At 48.3% G+C, this 20,228-nt stretch overlaps 1 pseudogene; it reads right to left on the reverse strand.

Annotated features, from left to right (window-relative positions):
- Nucleotides 1-15,438: 15,438 nt before the first annotated feature.
- On the reverse strand, nt 15,439-19,348 carry LOC140222133 (uncharacterized; annotated as a pseudogene).
- Between the last annotated feature and the right edge of the window lie 880 nt (nt 19,349-20,228).

Below are 20,228 nucleotides of genomic sequence, written 5' to 3' on the forward strand. Positions count from 1 at the left end.
GTGAGCAATGGATACTCTTGTGTGGAATGGGCCACAATTTGAATTCCATTTGATGCAGAAAGAAACCACATTCTGTACTAATAATAGCAGCATTACCCAGATTACCAACCGAAAGGCATCAAATATGCATGTAGCTGCAACAAATATTATGTCGCATCAGCAGTAGCAAAATTCCCATGCCTCAGACTTAGCTGGACGTTGGTCACAGCAAAACCTGCACGCTGCAGCAATCAAATGCCCTCAGCAAAGAGTAGTGAAATTACGTCCGTCTGTAGCAAGTTTGAGCAACAAGGAATAGTCTTAGTCCTTTATCTGACTTGCAACCAATGTATAAAATAGTGGGCTATGGCATTTAGCGTAGAGCTGTGCTCAACCGTTATAGCCCGCTAATTAGTACAACGTTATTGTAGCGGCAGCTAGCATCAACCGCTATAGCCTCGCTATAGCCCGCTATTTCTTACGCAATGGAATTAAGGAGGACTTTGAGAGAGGGAGCTCTTATCCACGTTTTGGTTTGTGGGTTTGGGAGTGAACATTATAATTTAAGCCATCTTTCACTTAAAACTACACTTCACATTAATTCAATTACCAACAATATAAACCTGATAAGAGAGATTCATGAGAGTTAGTCCCTAAACTTCCCATGAATAGCACAAAACAAAAGACTTTTAAGTCGTACTCCAAACTCATATTCCATCTAACCAAATACCCTCAACCAAACGCACCATGTACGTCAAATTGTCCATCGATCTTCTCCTGCATGAACAATATCGCAACACAAGCAAAGCTAAATTTCAGGCATCAATTAAGGGGGTGTTTGGATACCCCATGCTAAAGTTTAGCACATGTCTCATCGGATGTTTGGATGCTAATTAGGAGTATTAAACATAGACTAATTACAAAACTAATTGCACAGATGGAGTCTAATTCGCGAGACGAATCTATTAAGCCTAATTAGTCCATGATTTGACAATGTAGTACTACAGTAACCATTTGCTAATGATGGATTAATTAGGCTTAATAGATTCGTCTCGCGAAATAGCATAGGGGTTTTGCAATTAGTTTTATAATTAGCTCATGTTTAGTCCTCCTAATTAGCATCCGAACATCCGATGTGACACTGCTAAAGTTTAGCACATAGTATCCAAACACCCCCTAAGTTTACTAACATGCGATATAATTTGTTGAACGACGATGCTGTTTCAAGTAAATCTGACCGTGGAGAGTAGTCGCTTTGCCATGCCAGCTAGCTAGGGCATGCCTTCAAGAGCTGAGGCCATGGCAGCGTGTAGGTGAAAGTCCAGTTCGTCCGACGATAAGCCTCCTTGGGCGCCACCTGCAGCTTCTTCGTGTCCATGTCGATGGAGAAGAGCAACTTCCTCTCGTCACGGTCCCCTGCCGACAAGACGGCGGTTCCAGTGCCGACGGCGATAACGTACTCCTCGGTCCGCTCCAGTCTCTCTTCCGGGCAGCCGGCTAGAAGCCCGCGTGCAACCTCAGACAGCTTGGGGATGTTGTGCTCCAGCACCCACTCGCCGCCGCTGCAGCCACGGACGCGGCGGAAGAACTCCAGCTCCTCGCCGTGCACGTGGATGATCCACGTCGACGGCGGCGATGTGGGATTGGCGCCGGCGCCATGGACGACGGTGAACGAAGATCTGCGGGGAGCCTTCGACTTGTCAATGCCGATGGGCAAGTGGACCTCGGAGACTTCCAGTCTGGCGTTGTCAAGGACTCTGACCTTGCCGGCAACCGAGTCCAGGTAGATGGATCCATCGACCCGGCCGGCGACGTGCCCCAAGTAGTTGCTGCCTGCCGACGGCGGCCGCCTCAGGAAGCGCCAGCCATCGCCGCCATCGGCGGCGGAGAACACGCAGACCTGGGGTGGTGCTCCGTCTCCGTGGAAGCAATAATACAGCACCCTGAAGTTCGATATGGACATGTTGCCGTCGCCGTCGCCGTCGAGCAACGCGACGACGAAGCCGGCCCGCTTTCCCGGCGGATGGGGGATCCCTTGCCCCCTTGGTACCGGCGTGTCAGTGGGTCGCAGACGATGAGGTTTGGCGGGGAGTTCTGACTGTCCCAGAGGACGAAGAGGCCGCCGTGGCAGTCAGCCACCACCCAATCAGTGGTGGTGATGATGCGCCGGGGGAGGAAGTCGAGGGCGAAGCGGCCGCAGTCGATGGGCGGCGCCAGCGGCCATGGTGAGGGCACGAACGCGATCGGGCGGACGCTGCGGTTGTGGTAGTGCCCGACGACGACGGGCGGGTGTAGGGAGCCGGCGAGGCGGAGGAAGGCGCGGCCGCCGTCGGCGCTGGCGACGGCGCGGCGGAACTGCCGGCAGGCGCACGCCGCGCGGAGGAGCCAGAGCGGGGAGTCGAGGCCGAGGAGGATCTGCCTGAGAATGTCGTCCGGGACGTCGTGGATGGTCCTCGGCTTCTCCGTCCCCGCCTTCCTTCGCCGTTGCCGCGGCCGCGGCTCCATGGGCGCACTCGAGGATCGGAAGCCCTAACGGCGAGCGAGGGATCGGAGAAGTGGCGGCCAACGATGCAGACCGCAGACGCGACGAGCTTTTGGCCCAGCCTGTCCCGTTGTAATTGTACACAGTCACAAGGCGACGAGCTTTTGGCCCCGACGAGGGATGGGCCGGGGAAGAAGCCGATCGGAAAAGAAGCATCGTGGAATAAACGAACTTGACTGGACCCACCTATCAGTGATGGAAATCGCAACAAATCAATCCGTCAATGCGATTAGTTGAGCAGAAACCTTGCTTAATAGGTAAGATATATACCTCGTACAAACCGAACTATTCTTGTTTTTTAAGAACTGCCTAGTGCCTGGTTAGGTAGCATCGAAGAAGGAAAATTACGTGTCAAAAAAAATAGCTATCTCTAACCACTTATGTAAAATGGATTGGTATTTGGCAGCACTTCACTCCACCAACTCTACCACATTGTAGCTCTACTCCACCAACTCAAAACAAATATCAGAGCTGTCAACATGTTTGGCAAAATGCATAGATTCAGCTCCGGAAACAGAAGGTTTTGCTGTATAAAGTCCATTATACCCATGTGAATGGGTCCTGCTTGTCAATCTCCTTTAGTTCTCCCCTTCTTCTCCTCTGCTGGTAGGAAATGAAGGCTAGAAGCAATTGCGCAACTAGTCCATTGAACTCTACTTCCTGGGTGTCAGGGCGGCACGGCGAGCAGGGGCGGGTGCGCGTGGTGGGCAAGGGCGGGCGGTATGGCGAGCAGGGGCGGCGCGGTGGGTAGGGGTGGCATGGCGAGCAGGGGCGGGCGCGCGTGGTGGGCAAGGGCGGGTGGTGTGGCGAGCAGGGGCGGCACGGTGGGCAGGGGCGGGCGCGCGTGGTGGGCAAGGACGGGCGGCGCGGCGGGCAGGGGCGGCGTGACGAGCAGGGGTGGGCGCGCGTGGTGAGCAAGGGCGGGCGGTGTGGCGAGCAGGGGTGGCGCGGCGGGCAGGAGCAGGCTGCGCGGTGAGCAAGGTCGGCGCACTCGAGGATCGGAAGTCCTAACGGCCAGCGAGGGATCGGAGAAGTGGCGGCCAACAATGCAGACCGCAGACGCGACGAGCTTTTGGCCCCGCCTGTCCCGTTATAATTGTACACGGTCACAAGGCGACGAGCTTTGGGCCCCGACGAGGGATGGGCCGGGGAAGAAGCAGATCGGAAAAGAAGCATCGTGGAATAAACGAACTCGACTGGGCCCACCTATCAGTGATGGAAATCGCAACAAATCAATCCGTCAATGCGATTAGTTGGACAAACCAGAAAATTAAGAGCAGAAACCTTGCTTAATAGGTAAGATATATACCTCGTACAAACCAAACTATTCTTTTTTTTTAAGAACTGCCTAGTGCCTAGCTAGGTAGCATCGAAGAAGGAAAATTACGTGTCCACAGCTTATGTAAAATGTAAAATGGATTGCTACCCTAAAAAATGATACTTAGGGCCTGTTTTGCAGTACTCCATTCTAATTTTTTGAGCTCCATACCACCAACTCCACCACATTGCAGCTCCACTCCACCAACTCCAAAAAAATACCAGAGCTGTCCACATGTTTGGTAAAATGCACAGATCCAGCTCCGGAAACAAAAGGTCTTGCTGTGTAAAGTTCAATATACCCATGTGAATGGGTCCTGCTTGTCAGTCTCCTTTAGTTCTCCCCTTCTTCTCTTTTGCTCGTAGGGAAACGAAGGCCAGGAGCAGTCGCGCAACTAGTCCATTGAACTCTACTTCCTGGGTGTCAGGGCGGCACGACGAGTAGGGGTGGGCGGCGAGCAAAGGTGGCGAGGCGGGCAGGGGCGGGTGGCACGACGAGCAGGGGCGGCGCGGCGGGCAGGGGCGGGCGGCGCGGTAGGCATGGCCGGCCGCAGTGGAAGGCATGGGCGGTGCGGTGGACAAAGGTAGGTGGTGTGGCGAGCAGGGGTGGTGCAGCGGGCAGGGCGGGCGGCGAGCAGGGGCGGCGCAGCGGGAAGGGGTGGGCGGCGCGGCGAGCAGGGGCAGGCGGCGCGGTGGGCACGGCCGGCCACGGTGGAAGGCAGGGGCAGCGCGGTGGGCACGAGTGGGTGGCGCGGTGAGCAGGGTCGACGCGGCGAGCAGGGGCGGCGCGGCGCGGCGGGCAGGGGTGAGCGGCGCGGTGGGTACGGCCAACCGCGGTGGAAGGCAGGGGCGGCGGGGCGGGCAGGGTGGGAGGGGGTGATGGGAGGATTCTTTTTGTTTCGCGAATCGGTAAGTTGTGTAACGAGTGGTAATGGTGGGCAAATACCCACCAACTCCACGAGGAGGTCTGAAAAGGGGATTTTTGGAGCACCTCTTAAGGTACTTCACGAAAAACATGGATCTACCCCCTGCTCCACCTTTTTTTCTGGAGCCGGAGTTACTGGAGCTAGATGCGTTTGGTTGTGAAATTTTTGGAGTTGGTGGAGTGGAGCAATTTTTCGTGGAGAGGAGTGCTCCCAAACAGGCCCTTAAAAACTATCAGGATACCCAAACAGCTAAAAAATTGCTCCAATAGCATACCTGTATGGATTTCTATCCCTATTTTTTTAGTATATCACCTAAATTTCTCTCTCTTATATGCAAATATACCAAATCCAAACACTAGATTGCTTAAATCTCCATTTACTGGTGGGAGCCTCCAATCGTTTTTTCGCTCTGTTCTTTCCCCTTCGTCCCTCGTGACGCCACAGTCTGCTCTTCCTTTATTCCTGCGCCGCCACCGCCCTCCCCACCTCTGGCTACCACACCTCTGGCTGCCAGGGCCTCCCTGGAAGGGGACGGCCCCCTTCCCACAGCCCCTCCTCCGCCTACCACCTACCCCATCCCATCTCCGACCGCCCCCACTGCCCCCAAGCGGAAGGCGCATGGCGCTTTCGCCGCAGCCATCGACGCAAGGGCTCCGGCACATCCACGGGTGGCACGGGGAAGCGGGAAGAAGAAGAGCGGTGCGGTTGGCGCTGCGGGTAGAGGAGCGGCATCGCCATTGCGAGATAGGCCACCCGAAGCTCACCGCCCACTGCCCGGAGACCATGGATTCGGAACTCAACAAGTTGATTTAGAGTTTGATTTGCTTGATTTGGAGCTTGATTTGTTGATCCCTGCCAACCTTACACCTCCTTGATTCATCAATCCTGCGCTTCAGCGGGGGTGCAGCGGTGCCCCGGCGCGACCGCCGCGCTGCCATCTATGTCGCCTAGGTGAGCTCGAGCGCCAACAATTTGGGGGTAGTTGACATAGGGGCCGAGGTCGATGAGAAGGAGGAGGAAGGATGTGAGGATACGCAGAGGAAGAACGATGAGAGATCGAACGAGACGATGTAGGAGGGGACTTCTTATCGTGCACACAGGGGCGGATCTACATGGGGAGCTCTACATGCCCCTGCCCCCTACATGCCCCCCCCCAAAATATTTTTTAGCTTCTTGGGCTGCCCTCGCCATTGCATGGACATGGTCTTTTGCTGGAAGATCCTTCTTGAAACATGTAATTTTTTTATAGTTTTTCTGTGTCTTGGCTTTTTTACGAACCCCCTGGAAACATGTAACTCTTTATACCTATCCAAGTTTTATCCAAGTTTAGGTATGCTGTTGGAGAGTTGGATAAAATTTTCATGAAAATTTTCTCTCCTATACCTAAAACTGATTTTAGGTCAGCAATTTTTCGTATGTTGTTGGAGATGCTCTTAGGAATCGAAAGGAAAAAAAAAGGGAGTTGGGACTCTGTTGTTCCTCTTTGCGAGTTTTGACACTCTGTTCAAATCCTCTAAACCGTCAGCATAAAGAGAGTTGGGACTCTTGATACACCACCGTCGAGCCGAGGAGCATCCATGACGTCCTGGACGATCTGCTCAGGCAGATCCTCCTCCGCCTCGACTCCCCGCTTTGGCTCCTCCGCGCGGCTAGCGCCTGCCGACAGTTCCGCTGCGCCGTCGCCAGCGCCGACGGCGGCCGCGCCTTCCTCCGCCTCGCCGGCTCCCTCCACCCGCCCGTCGTCATCAGGCACTACCACAACCGCTGGCACCACAACTGCAGCAGCAGCGTCCGCCCGATCGCGTTCGTGCCCTCGCCATCATCGCCGCTGGCGCCGCCCATCGACGGTGGTCGCTTCGCCCTCGACTTCCTCCACTGGCGCATCACCACCACCACGCACTAGTAGAGAATTGGATTTCGATGCGCCCCCTTTTATCCCGGTTTAAAGTTGGTCCGGGACAAAAGGTTCACCAACCGAGACTAAAGCTCGGTCACTGGTGGGGGGCTCACCAACCGGGACCTTTTATCTCGGTTGCTAAGGCTAGTGGGAAAAAAAGACCATGAGAGGCCTTTTATCCCGGTTTGAAACACCAACCGGGATAAAAGACCCCCCCTTTTATCCGGTCGGTAACACCAACCGGGATAAAAGGGTCGAGAGCTTTTTATCCCGGTTTGTAATACCAACCGGGATAAAAGGGGGTCTTTTATCCCGGTTGGTATTACAAACCGGGATAAAAGGGTCCCCAACGAGGTGACTGAAACAGGACTAAATCCCTCGAACCCTTTTATCCCGGTTTGTAATACCAATCGGGATAAAAGGGGGTCTTTTATCCCGGTTTGTAATACCAACCGGGATAAAAGGGGGTCTTTTATCCCGGTTGGTGTTTCCAACCGGGATAAAAGGGTCCCCCACAAGTTAATACAAAAGGATAGCATCCTCTATATAGTTAGATGTGGTGTGTAGGTGGGATGGCAAGGAAGCTATATGCGAGGCTGGAGGTTGTGGGTTCGAATCCCACGTAGCGCGCACGCGCATACTTCACGTGAAAAATCGCGTGACTTGTGACTTGCGACGTTTGGGGTCTCCTGGGAGCTCGGGATTTTTTTTTTGCAGCGCATTCTCTACTGGTGACGGATTGGGAGGTGGCTGACTGCCACGGCGGCCTCGTCGTCCTCTGCGACAGACAGAACTCCCCGCCAAACCTCAGCGTCTGCGACCCACTGACACGCCGGTACCAAGGGATCCCCCATCCGCCGGGAAAGCGGGCCGGCTTCGTCGTCGCGTTGCTCGACGGCGACGGTAAGATCTCCATATCGAACTTCAGGGTGCTGTATTATTGCTTCCACGGCGTCTGCGTGTTCTCCGCCGCCGATGGCGGCGACGGCTGGCGCTTCCTGAGGCCGCCGTCGGCAGGCAGCAACTACATGGGGCACGTCGCCGGTCGGGTCGATGGATCCATCTACCTGGACTCGCTTACCGGCAACGTCAGAGTCCTTGACAACGTCAGCCTGGAACTCTCCGAGGTCTGCTTGCCCTTCGGCATTGACAAGTCGAAGGCTCCCTGGAGATCTGCGTTCACCGTCGTCCATGGCGCCGGCGCCAATCCCACATGGCCGCCGTCGACATGGATCATCCACGTGCACGGCGAGGAGCTGGAGTTCTTCCGCCGCGTCCGTGGCGGCATCGGCGGCGAGTGGGTGCTGGAGCACAGCATCCCCAAGCTGTCTGAGGTTGCACGCGGGCTTCAAGCCGGCTGCCCGGAGAAGAGACTGGAGCGGACCGTGGTGCACGTTATCGCCGTCGGCACTGGGATCGCCGTCTTGTCAGCAAGGAACCATTGCACGTGGAGGTGGCTCTTCTCTGTCAACATGGACACGAAGGAGTTGCAGGTGGTGCGCCAGCAGAAGGCTTATGGTGGGACGGAGGAGCGGACTTTTACCTACACGCTACCATGGCCTCAGTTCTTGCGGGCCTGCCCTAGCTAGGTAGCAGGGCAAAGCGTTGGGGACCCCAGGGTCAAATTTACTTGAAACAGCGTCTACTTAATTATCTACCATTTTTGTTGAACGATTTTATTTCATGAGCTAGTTAACTTGTTTGGTCCATGTTACAAATCCAAAAGTATGCTTTTCACTACTAGAAAATCCGCTTTTAGTACCGGATCAGAATACAAAATTATACCTTTCACTCCTTTGTGTTCTCCATGAAGGCTTTCCCTGCAAGCGAATCGAAGAACACAAGCAAAAAAGTGTAACCACGCAATCTGAAATTGTAGATGCATATGAAATAAATCTAACTAAGAATTTGAAGCTCTCAATTTGAAAGGACTAATCGACACAGTCGAGAAGAATAAGAATAGGATCCTGGATCATAGTAAAAGGATTTGTCGCCACATTTACAATGAATCGATTTCAGTTTCTTAATGGAAAACTAGAACTAAACCAAACCCGCATTTCTAAGGCGGTGCTATTGAATGTTGGATGTTGCCTTTCTCATAACTGAAAAGTGGTTTGCTAAGTTTGAATGGAGTGGATTGGATTCTTGCAATGGCTGGAGAAGACACAAGAAAGTTTGTGTACAAGGACTCCATATGCAAAGCATGAAGGCAGGCAAAGAACAAGAGCCATGAATGTTTAGCAATACTAGTGGACAAGTGGTAAGTGGTAGCATGAGGAGCTTTTTTTTTTTTCCACGAACTAAAGTTTAGTCCTTGTCACATCGAATGCTTAGTAAACATGAGCTAATTATAAAACCAATTGCACAGATAGGGGCTAATTCGTGAGACGAATCTATTAAGCCTAATTAGTCTATGATTTGACAATGTGATGCTACAGTAAATATGTGCTAATCATGAATTAATTAGGCTTAATAGATTCGTCTCGTGAATTAGCCTCCATCTATGTAATTAGTTTTGTAATTAGTCTATGTTTAATATATTCAATGTGACAGGACCAGCAATTGGTTTGGAACTGACGATAAAAACTTTGGTTACTGCTCGCTGTGCTGAATCAGAAGTCAAAACTAGGCCTTGTTTAGTTGGCCAAATTGGGAGGTGCTAAATTACTGTGCTGGCACTGTAGCACACTGTAGCGTTTCGTTTGTATTTGTGAATTATTGTCCAAACATTGACTAATTAGGCTCAAAAGATTCGTCTCGCAAAGTACAACAAAACTGTGCAATTAGTTTTTAATTTCATCTACATTTAGTACTCCATGCATGTACCGCAAGTTTGATGTGATGGGGAATCTTCTTTTTGCATAATACTAAAGTTGGGAGTTGGGGGTGATGTAAACAAGGGCCTAGTTCCAGGTAAACAGACGTCTGACGGCAACCATCAGTCACTGACTCTCATTGTATAGAGAGAAAAAAAAACTTATTTTTAGCTGCCAAACGATATGAAGACACTACTCACGGTCACGGGCCAAGATCTTGTGACCTGAAAACGCGACGCCGGCCAGGCCAGGCTCTTTCCGGTCAACGTTCCTGCATCATCATCATCATCAACTCTGCGCTAGCTGATGCATGCGCTTCACGAAGAGGCATATGCTGACATGCTCCATCCATGTTTCTTTCATGTGCCCTGCAACACAGAGAATAGAAGAAACTCCATCCATCCATGGCGACCTGTGAATCGCAGAAGGAAGAAAGGGAGAGCGAAGAGCAAGCCAGAAGAGAAAAGGCCACCCAATCCAAGGACGAACACGAGGCTGCCATGGCTACAGTGGATGCAGCAAGTCAAGAAGAAGACATATGGATCTCTCGGAGGTGACGACGCGTCCTTGTCCTGCGTAGGTTAGGCTTTGCTAGCCGTAGTAGCTAGGTTGCTGCAGCGGCACACCTCCTCCTGACTAGCTCTGGCCTGGCAGGATCTTGACCGCCATTGTTGAAGAGGGTGTGCTGCAGTGGAATCGATCAGCAACAGGCTTCGACTTTTGACTGCGACTTTTTGAATGGATGGACTGGATTCAAAGAGGGCCTCTGGGTCTCCGTTAAAACCGATGATGATCCATCTTCATCGTCACCATTCATGAATCATTCTTTTTCAAAAAAAAAGAAAGCATTCACGAATCATGACAGATGAGTAGCTCCAAGGTTTTGCTGTGGTCTGCAATGGATGAATTTTTTTTATTTTTAACTTTTTTTTTAAATATATTTTTAAAAATAACCTCAGCGGAAGTTTATTTGTGGCGGGTGACCCTTTTGCCCGCGCTAGACCGCCAGACGCGGCAGAGGCGCCGGGCCAGGCAGGCGCTGACGTGGGCAGGCGTTCGACGCGCCAGCCCGCCTGGCGCGGCAGAGCCCCCCTACACACGTGCCGGCTCCTTCCTCCCTCCCTCCTTTCTTCTTCCTCCAGAACACCCGCGCCCGAGCTTCTTGCCGCCGCCGCCCGCTGCCCCACCCCAAATCCACCCAAAATCCGGCGATTTCGGTGGGGGAAAGTTTAGGATTAGTCAACGCTTTGTGTGGAAGGTATCCCCTACTCTTTCCCTTGGTTTAGTGTTGCATTTGGTAGATCGGAGGATGTTTAGGTGACATAGGGTTAGGTTGATGATTTCAATTTTGAATGAAATGCAATATTGTTATGTGTTAGATGATGCGTAATTCAGACATAACAGAGTCTCTGCCCGTGATATTGACGTGTAGAAATTGTTGAATGCTTCGATTTAGGTATATATTCATCCAATTGTGTAGTGTATATGACATGTGTATTTTTTTGTTTGCAATATATCCAATTAATATGTCCAATATGTTTAGTTTACAATATAGTTTATATGGTGAAGTGTTTGTATTATGCAGATGGATTGTTTAATTTGTATGTTTGATGGTGGGATTGTGTAAGTTGGCATGAAATTGTGTAGTGTACATGACATAGTGTACATGACGTTTTTTTTGCAATATGTTCAATTAATTTGTGTCATATTTTTGTTCCTTAATATAGTTGCTATAGCTGATATGGTTAAGTGTTTGTATTTTATAGATGGAGTGTTTGTATTTTGTCGAATTGATGTATATAGTTAGATGAATTACATGTTTAAAGTTTATTTGTGTATTAATTTACTGGCACTTGATGTGTAGGTGAGATGATGTTGTTCGGTTGTGAATACAAGCGGCGTAGGTGGTATGTGCGTTACGTCGGCGAGTCCAATGCTGGTGCTCCCGTAACTCCTGCCCTTCCGGTACCTCTTTGTAGATGTGGCGTGGAAGCATAGGTGAGCCGGAAGAGCCTTCTATGTGTGCAAGTGGATTTTTGATCCAATTCTTGCCGCGCCTTGTGATTTCTTTCAGTGGATAGATGGACCCGACAAATATGATCCTAGAATCCACCTATTCCCATACCATAGCACAGAGCTTAAACCATACCATCAGTTTAGGTGTTGGGTTCCTCCTCCACCAAACCCACCTAGAATGATCGAGGAGGAGAAGCAGGAGGCTGCTTATAGGCGTGTGAGGGATCCTCCCAGTGCATGTGGCGCAGCAGAGGCTTCTTGCCGAGTCTGGTAGTCTGGCCCGAGCAAAGGGTCACCCGCTGCAAATAAACTTCTGCTGAAGTTATTTTTAAAAATGTATTTAAAAAGGTTAAAAATAAAATAAAAATTCGCAATGGATACTCTTGTGTGGAACGGGCCACAATTTGAATTCCATTTGATGCGGAAAGAAACCACACATTCTGTACTAATAATAGCAGCATTGCCCAGATTACCAACTGAAAGGCATCACTACCGGAATCCGGATATTTGTCGAGTGCATTACCTCAGGTACTCGGCAAAGAGCTTCTTTGCCGAGTGTTGTCAAAAAAACACTCGGGAATCAAACTCTTTGCCGAGTGTTTAAAAAAAACACTCGGCAAACGAATGTTTGCCAAGTGTTTTTTTAACACTCAGCAAAGAGTATTTTTTAAATAAGAAAAATAAGGAAAAGGAAAAAAATGATAAAAAAGTTTGCCGAGTATCCCAGATCTGGCACTCGGCAAAGCACCAGATCGGCACACTCGACAAAAAATTTCGCATAAATCAACACCCCCCGCTTCCTCTCTCTTCCCTGCCGCCCCCTCCCCTCCCTTCTTCCCCAACTCCCCCCTCCCCTCCCTTCTTCCCTGGCGCAGCCCCTCCCCTCCCGCTTCCCGGCGCCACCTCCCCACCGGCGAGATCCAGCGGCCGGTGCCGCCCCCTCCCTCCCTCCCCCACTAGCGAGATCTGGGCGGTGGCAGCCCCTCCTTCTCCCTCCTCCTCCCTCTCCGGCCGCCCCCTCCCCACCGGCGAGTTTCGACGGTTGGGGCCGCCCCCTCCCTCCCTCCCTCCCCCACAGACGAGATCTGGCGACCGGGGCCGCCCCCTCCCTCCCTCCCCCACCGGCGAGATTCGGCGGCAGGGGCCGCCGAATCCCTCCCTCCCTCCCTCCCCTAACGGCGAGATCCAGGGAGGGGGCCCGACGGCAGAGGGGACGGTGGCACGGGCCAGAGGCGAGCTGCAGCCCCCTGGCCGAGAGCAGTGGCGCGGTGGCGGGAGGCGTGGTGGCGGAGGTGGATGCGGCATGGTGTGGGCGGTGGTGGCATGCTTGGTGGAGGTGGCGTGGTGCGGGCGGCGGCGGCATGCTTGGTGGAGGTGGCGTGGTGGTGGTGGTGGCGTGGCGGTGGCAGGCGCGGGCGAGGCGGTGGTGGCGGGGTGGCGATGAGCTCACCGGCGATGGTGGCGGTGCTGTTAGTGGAGGTGGCGTGCAGTGGCGTGGTTGGTGGAGGTGGTGTGCATCATTGTTTTTTTATTTTTTTTGAAAAAAATGTTTGCCGAGTGTTTTTTGGGCATTCGGCAAAGTCTTTGCCGAGTGCCCGACAAAAAACACTGGGCAAAGAGTGTTTGCCGTCAAATTTTTTACCGAGTATAACACTTGGCAAACGCTTTACCGAGTGCTTTTGGGCAATCGGCAAAGCTCCTGAATCCCGTAGTGCATCAAATATGCATGTGGCTGCAACAAATATTATGGGCCTGTTTGGCTCCCACATGCTAAACTTTAGCACCTATCACATCGGATGTTTGCATACTAATTAGGAGTATTAAACATAGTCTAATTATAAAACTAATTACATAGATGGAGTCTAATTCATGAGACAGATCTATTAAGCCTAATTAGTCCATGATTTGACAATGTGGTGCTACTGTAACCATTTGCTAATGATGGATTAATTAGCCTTAATAGATTCGTCTCGCGAATTAGACTCCATCTATGTAATTAGTTTTATAATTAGCTCATGCTTAGTCCTTCTAATTAGCATCCGAACATCAGATGTGACACATCTAAAGTGTAGCACCTGGTACCCAAACACCCCCTATGTCGCATAGCAGTAGCAAAATTGACTGATTATACACTAGTGAGCCCAACCCAAAATTCCCATGCCTCAGACTTAGCCCGTTTGGTTCCCATGGCTAAACTTTAGCCACTGTCATATCGAATGTTTAGATACTAATTAGGAGTATTAAACATAGACTATTTACAAAATCCATTGCACAGATGGAGGTTAAACGGCGAGACGAATCTATTAAGCCTAATTAGTTCATGATTTGACAATGTGCTGCTACAGTAACCAATTGCTAATGATGGATTAATTAGGCTTAATAGATTCGTCTCGCTGTTTAGCCGCCATCTGTGTAATTAGTTTTATAATTAACTCATATTTAATTCTTCTAATTAGCCTCCGAATATTCGATGTGACTAAACTTTAGCTCCAGGATCCAAACACCTCCAGCAACACCTACACGCTGCAGCAATCAAATGCATGCCCTCAAAGAGTAGTGAAATTATGTCCTTCTGTAGCAAGTTTGAGCAACAAGAAATAGTCTTAGTACTTTATTTAACTTGCAACCAATGTACAAAATAGCGGGCTATGAGATTTAGCGTAGAGCTGTGCTCAACCGCTATAGCCCGCTAATTAGTACAATGCTGTTGTAGTGATAGCTAGCATCAACCGTTATAACCTCACTATACCCCGCTATTTCGTACATTGCTTGCAACGGAATTAAGGAGGACTCTGAGAGAGGGAACTCTTATCCACGTTTTGGTTTGTGGGTTTGGAAGTGAAGATTATAACTTAAGCCATCTTTCACTTAAAACTACAGTTCACATTAAATTACCTCCAATATCTCTACCTAATATTAAAATGTGGTTGTTTCTTCCAATCGTCATGATTGTTTTGCAAAAACAGTCCCTCAACTTTTTTGTAATCAACCCGCAGTCTTTGGAATAGTTCTGGATGATTTTGCAAAAAGTACTCCAATCTTTACTGCAATTGACCCGAGGTCCAGCCTTTCTTCCTGTTCTTTTGTCCCGCCCACACAGCGCGCTTGCTGGCGGCGGCGCAGGACGTGCGCCACCATTCCGTCGCCCGTGTGGCCAACCCTCCCCGTGCTCACCACGCACTACTGCTGCTCGCCTTGGCGGGCAGCTGCTCCCTCAGGCTGCACGCCCTACCCGCCTCCTGGACCTAAGGGGTGAAGGAGAAAGGAGGAAGAGGAAAGGAAACAAGGAGTCGAGTGCCTCCTTGCAGTCAACCAAGTACAGCCATGTGCCAGCGAGGGCATGGCGCTAGGGGGGGGGGCGCAGTGATAGTCAGCAGGCAACGCAAGCAGGGGCGGAGGCTGGGACCTCACGCCCTCCTCTCAATGATGTCCATCCCCTTTAGGTTCTAAGGCATCCACATCTAGCAATTGGGGGTTCAATTTTGCACTTGATTGGAACGATTTGGAGTGGATTATAGAAGGGAGGTGGATAGAAGCGACAAGAAAAGGAGGACGCACTACTGCTCATGGCGGTCAGAGGTGCTGTGGCCTAGCACTTGAAGCGGGAATGAGGCTAGGCACGAGGAGGACAAGTGCTTGCTTGGGCGATGTTGAGGACGACAAGATGCGCAACGCCTGGGTGACGACGAGAATGGGGCAAGATGCAGGTGGCACCGATGGATGAAGAGGCAACGAGTAGTTGGATGACGATGAGTACGAGAGAAATTGAATGAATGGATGGAGCAGAGGTTAATCGTTGAATTTTTTTATTTCCATGTGTGGGTCCGACATAATAAACATATGGCATCAAACCAACCAGAAATGTCTTCTACTACACTTGCAAAGAGAGGACTACTAGGGATAAAATAATACATGATGTTCAGTGGTACAAAAGACTATATTGTTCTAATCTGTTTCATCAACCAACAATTGAGCACCCATGTCAAAATTATCATGTGGGATAACTCTCACCACGGTGTGCCATGCTTGAGCTTTTGGATCTTGGACATAAAAGACTTTCTGCACTTGTGAAGAGAAAATAAAAGGATCATGCTCTAATTTTCATCCTGTGTGTATCTTTTGAGAAAAATTCATAAGGGTGAATCCAAACTCATCTTGTCGTAACCCAGCTTGATGATGAACATCATACCATTCACCTTTGAAAAGCACTACCTTGTACTCTACATATGACAATTCAATTATATCTCACAATCTACCATAATAATTCACACCATCATGTGAGATGTTCACTATGCCACTATTTTGTGTCAAGCATGCAGCCTCACGGCTCATAGTGTGGAACCTGAAACCATTAATACTGTATCCACTACATCTCACACCACATCTGCTAGGTTTTGCAGCCAATGCTCCAACCTTTGCCGTGATGCTTGTTACATCCCCTAGGATAATCTGTTTGTATAAGGATTTATATTAGATCCATTCCATCTATTAATGGTATGGCTAAAATGCATCAATTTAAGATTTCCACATCTTTTGCTCCAACCAATCAGGAAAGTGTTCATCGATCAACTGCTCTATGGAACAAGATGTCAAATTAGATGATGGACCCATTTTGCTTTTCACCTCTTCCAAGAATTCTCTACAACAATCGAATCAGTGTCATGTCATCAAATTACTACAAAAATAAACATAACATGAAGCACTATATGAACAAACTTGCGTAAGTCCTCAAGTTCATCACAATATCGCAAGACATATCGATGCGCCTGAACAAGAAGATGCTTGTCAAGGTTGACAACGGTATGCTTTCCAATTGGTTCACCAGCACTATCAAACAAGTACATGCCTTTTTTTCATCAGAAGGTTCAGGATTTCTAGATGGCTTAGTAAAATGTGTAGTTCCTTCTAAAAATCTCAAACAAAAGTCCAGGCACTCCTCCATGCAATATCCTTCAGCAATTGAACCTTCTGGGTGAGCTCTATTCTTCACAAGTGCCTTTAGCTGAACAAAAAATCTATATGCAATTATGGACATATGTAAGTTGCAAAAATTATTGAACAATTATTGACAATGCAAATTAAATGTAGTTGCATACCTCTCCATGGGGTACATCCACCGGTACTGAACAAGGCCACCAAGTTTAACTTCTTCTACCAAATGCATGCTCACAGTAAAGAATGATGGCAGGAAAGTTCTCTCCATATCATATAGTGTCATCACAATACTCTAATCCACATCTATCACCTTGGAGCACAACATCTTGAAAAAATTAGATAATTCAACCACTATCCTCCATCTTTGCTAGGGTAACAGGATCGGAGCGTCACTGAAAGAATGTCATGTAGTAAAACATGATTGTCATGACTCTTTAGTCCACTCAATGTAAAGTCTTTCATGTTCACACACCTAGACATGTTTGATGCATATCCAGCAGGAGTCCTAAGGTTTTTAATTACTGAGTAAAGGATCTCCTTTTTCTCTCTAGACATGGTAAAAGGTGCATCAAGAAGCGACTGCTTTCCTTCATTATCTACAACATGATGAAGATCCTCTCGAATTCCAAGTTCAACTAAATCTAGTCATGCATTAAGGTCATCCTTTGTTTTATGACAAATAGCCAACAAAGTTGAGATAAAGTTGTCACTCACATTTTTCTCTAAGTGCATTACGTCTAGATTGTGTCTTAATCTATTGTGTTCCCAATATGGTAGCTTGAAGAAAATTGACCTCTTTTTCAACCAATCTTTAGGATTCTTCTCCTTAGCACCACTCCCATCTGACTCCTTATTTTGTCCTTTATTTTACGCTTGCGTTTCGTAGCACTTTCAGCCGCCACTTCCTTATTCTTGCCTATCTTGTTGTCCTTCTTTGCTGTGCACACCTTTTTCACTAGAACAAACTCTTTCCCTTCTAACATTTTAAGAACAATAGTGGCACTCATTGTTTTAGGTGCAAGTTCAGTCTCTATCGAGCCATCAAACTGCATCCTTTGCCTTCGGTATCTATGATTTTCTAGCAGCCATCGACAATGACCCATATGGCACGACTTTTTACCATTCTTCAGGCGAACTGATTTTGTCGCTGGACCACAAGAAGGACATGCATATGTACCACATGTGCTCCATCCATATAGGTAATCTAATGTTGGAAAATCATTTATGTCCACAATAGTGCAGCTCGGAGAGAGAATTCCTTTTTTTGAAGAGGCATCAAATGTTTCAACTCCATCCCACAACAGTAAAAGCTCATCAATCAGGGGCTGCAAATATATGTCCACATCATTACCTGGACAATCTGGTCCAGGGATGATCATTGACAACATAAAAGATGTTTGCTTCATGCAGATCCAAGGTGGTAGGTTGTAAGGAACGAGCATTACATGCCATGTACTGTGCTTTAAATTCTGATTCCCAAAGGGGTTAAATCTATCACTTGCAAGACCAAGGAGAACATTACGAGCATCTTCTGCAAATTCATGATGCCTAGCATTAAAGTCTTTCCAAGCTTCATCATATGCTGGATGTCGTAGTTTTCCATCTTTCGTACGGCCCTCCTCATGCCATCGCATATCATCTGAAGTTTTGGTAGTTGAAAATAACCTTTAGATCCTAGGTATCAATGGAAAATACCGCAACACTTTTGCTGGTTTCCTTTTCCCCTTAGGTTTAGCTGATGAGCATTCTCCTTAACATCTTTCCAACAAGAGCTCTCACACACATGGCAAACATCCTTTTTGGCATGTTCACCTCGAAATAGCATGCAATCTTTGGGACATGCATGGATTTTCACATAATCAAGACCTAATCCACGAATGATCTTCTTCGCTTCATAACATGTCTTATGTAGATTTGCTTCAGGAGGTAGTGTAGAAGATAGTAGTCCCAATAGTGCTCCAAAAGATTCTTGTGACCAACCATTTAAGTACTTCAAGTGATATAAGTGTCAGGCATGCACCCCAGACCCACGAGTAAACCTTGAACAGCCCACTAAGGGATGTACTCGGATACGATCAAGACAAGGGGATAGGCTTATCCCACTCGGACTAGTCAAGTAGGAGTATGGAAACTACTCGGACCCAACCGAGTAGAACTCTATAATTGTACTCGACTAGGACTGGAACTTGTAACCCTGCCCTCCCGTGTATATAAGGGCGGGCAGGGACCCCCCTCAAATAGAACAACTCCAAGTACATCTACAATCAATACAAACAAACATATAGGACGTAGGGTATTACGCGATCTAGCGGCCCGAACCTGTCTAAATCGTGTTCCTTGCGTCACCATTGACTCCTTGATTCTCGACGGCTCTTACCGCATAAAAGACCACCTAGGGTACCCCCTAGGCGGGTTGCCGGTCTAAAACACCGACAATAAGTGCACCAAAAATGACAGCCTTGAGTATTTACAACTAGGGTATAACCTTACGTGTGCATCCTTCAAGAACCTTCCATATATACCCTGATCCCTCCTCAAATCATCACCTTGAGCTGGATTCACAAAATCCTCTGGGGCATTATGTTCCATATCTACAAATCCTGACTGAAAATCATTTGCTTCACCTTGAGGCAAACCCGCGGCCCTACCAAATGCAGCATGTAGCAGTTCTTGCATGCTATCCAATTCTCCATCCCGACGACCTTGTACTATACCCGAAGCAGGCAACGAACTGATATTTGGCATATCAACAAATGCAATTGATGGTCTGTCATAATTCTCACCATGATGAACCCAAGTAGTATAACCTTGAAGAATACCGTCACACCTCAGATGTGTCTTAACTTCATCACGACTTTGGGTTATTCTATTCTTGCACTTTTTACACGGACACAATATCTCGCTATCATGTGGAAGGTCCCGGTAAGCAAAAGCCAAAAATTCTTCAACACCGTCTTCATATGCGGTCTCCCATCTTGATTTTTTCATCCAACTTCGATCCATCACCCTATGTAAGGAGCTGTTAAATTTAAATAAAACATATCAGCTGCTTTAATTTGCAGTAATATGAAATTCATGTACATGCTTTAGTTTTGAAATACTGTGGTATTGCTTGCAATTTTTTACAAGTTCCATCAGCATGCTAAATATGAGAGAACATAAGCAACAAGTAATCCTAAACGTCAAGATTTTAAGCCTATTATTGACATAGCAATGCTTCCTAGAGTACAGACCCACTATGCTCAGTCTATTAATAGCCCTAATGTTGTCAGAATTATGAGATCAGTCTTGCAGACACTGAATACAAAAAATTTCAGTATATTGCCACATTGCCAATAATATGCATGCATTGAACCGGAGTTCCATCTTTATGCAAGACAAAATGTATGCAGAGTAATTTGAGTAATATGTAGGGTATATACTGAAGTGTAGTATTTTAGTCTACAAGAAAATGCTAGTGACTATTCCGAAGCCTACAGCTTTGTTGCAATGGCCAAAGTCGTCGACAAGCAAATGCCAGCAAATTAACCTACATACTTGTGGCCATTGGCCAAGCTCGAGAAGAAAATGCAGGAAACTAATCTACAAATATCACCATCGGATTTTATTTGTGCACAACAAAGGGATAATTAAAAAGATAATATAATTTATATCAGTACTACTTATGGCCACTGAACTTCGTCAAATTTGTTGTTCCAGAGACAAAAATGTTAGCATCAAATTTCACTTGTGCTGCTTTGTCTACTTGTTCTTCAGCTTCTTCCAGAGCAAGGACAACTGAAGCCTGCCTTTGTGTGTGT

This window comes from Setaria viridis, chromosome 3 (assembly GCF_005286985.2).
Source record: "Setaria viridis chromosome 3, Setaria_viridis_v4.0, whole genome shotgun sequence".
NCBI classification, from domain to species: Eukaryota; Viridiplantae; Streptophyta; class Magnoliopsida; order Poales; family Poaceae; genus Setaria; species Setaria viridis.